Here is a 1,573-nt window from a genome sequence, read left to right as displayed (position 1 = left end):
TTTCTCTATGATTTATAAATTATGTTTAGGGCCTGGGTGGTAGTAGATGTGCATTCCCACATCCAATCTAAGTATCAACACTGATGCGGGCCTCCTCTCCATTACCTATCCGCCAAGTGAGTCCTTCTCTAATTGTGTGGAGGGTGTTCAAAAAACCCTCTAGACGGCACGAAATGTTCTTTCGGTTCCGGATAGGAAATCTTAATAAGGCCGAAAGTGGAGTCGACCAGATGTATTTGAAGAAGATCACATCGGTCCACAAGCTCCTATGCTTCAGGAGCATCCAACCCAGTTTAGATGCAAGTGCCTGGGCGAAGGCAGATACAATTTTTAGACCCCACCCGCCCCAATTTTTTGGCAGGGCAATGCTGCTCCATTTTACCCAAGCATATATAGCCTCCCCTTTTTGTTTCCTCTCCATAAGAAATTGCAGTAGATTCTCGAATCCTATGAATGATTCCTTGCGAGATCTAGGCCAGGGACATCCAATATACTGGTGTTGCTTCTAGGACCAATTTAATGAGCACCAGCCAACTAGCTCTAGAGAGTAGTCGATGGTCCAAATATTGAGTCTTCTTTCGATCTTAGTGATCAACCAAATCCAGTCCGCTATTTTGTATCCATCCGGTTTTTATCCTGAATCCCAGATACTTCAACCATCCTTAAGGACCAAAATTTGGAATGGGAAATTTTGTAGAGTGAGGTTGATTTCCTATTGAGAACATCTAGAAAAGGATAGGGTAGATTTAATCTGGTTGCAATCCATCCTGGTGGCAGAGGTAAAGAGGTTCAGAATCCCTGAGAAGGTGATGATGTCTTGAATCCCACCATCCAAGAATATGAGGATGTCGTCTACAAAGAGTAGGTGGGTCAGAGAGCATTGATCTATAATTTTTAGTCCTTTGAGGTTCCCATCATCCTTCTCTGTGGCAATCCTTCTGCTGAGACCTTCCATAACCAGGAGGAAAAGGAGGGGGGAAGAAGGCATCCTTGTCTGAGTCCCCTCTTGGCCCAGAAGGAGTGGGAGGCAGAACCGTTGATAAGGATGGCAAAGGAGACTGAATTAATGCAGCACATGATCCATCGGATGAAGGTCGGAGGGAAACCCAGGTGGGTAAGTATCATTTTGATATATAGCCAGCTAACCTTATCAAATGCCTTGGAGAGGTCGATTTTGAGCATCATTCCTTTAAGGTTTTTCATCTTGATGGAGTGTGTTATCATCTAAACAAATTTCAAAGGAAAAGGGTAAGGTAAGAAAGATTTGGTCTTGGTTATTCTCATGCTCCTTTCATGCATAAGAAGCACTTGACAAACCTCAGGTCTGGGATCAAAGTAATGAAGAAACAAATTGAAGACTTAAAGATACAGTTGAGCCAGCAAAAAGAATCTCCATAAAGAAATCTCACTTCAAGTAAGGTTATGATGGTTTTGCTTGGTATAATCTTTATTGAAGAATCAAACATTCCCATTCAGTTTTGAAAGGTCTTGGAGCTGTTGAAAAAATGCTTAAATAGTAAAAGGCTCAAAATGGCAAAATTATGGTTGAAACTGTGTTTTTGAAATTACACAG

The sequence above is a fragment of the Pinus tabuliformis genome, chromosome Q (assembly GCF_031772625.1).
Source record: "Pinus tabuliformis cultivar Carrire ecotype Pingquan chromosome Q, CPIR1, whole genome shotgun sequence".
Taxonomy (NCBI): Eukaryota; Viridiplantae; Streptophyta; class Pinopsida; order Pinales; family Pinaceae; genus Pinus; species Pinus tabuliformis.
The sequence above is the reverse complement of the archived record's forward strand: the minus strand, read 5'-3'. Positions refer to the sequence as shown.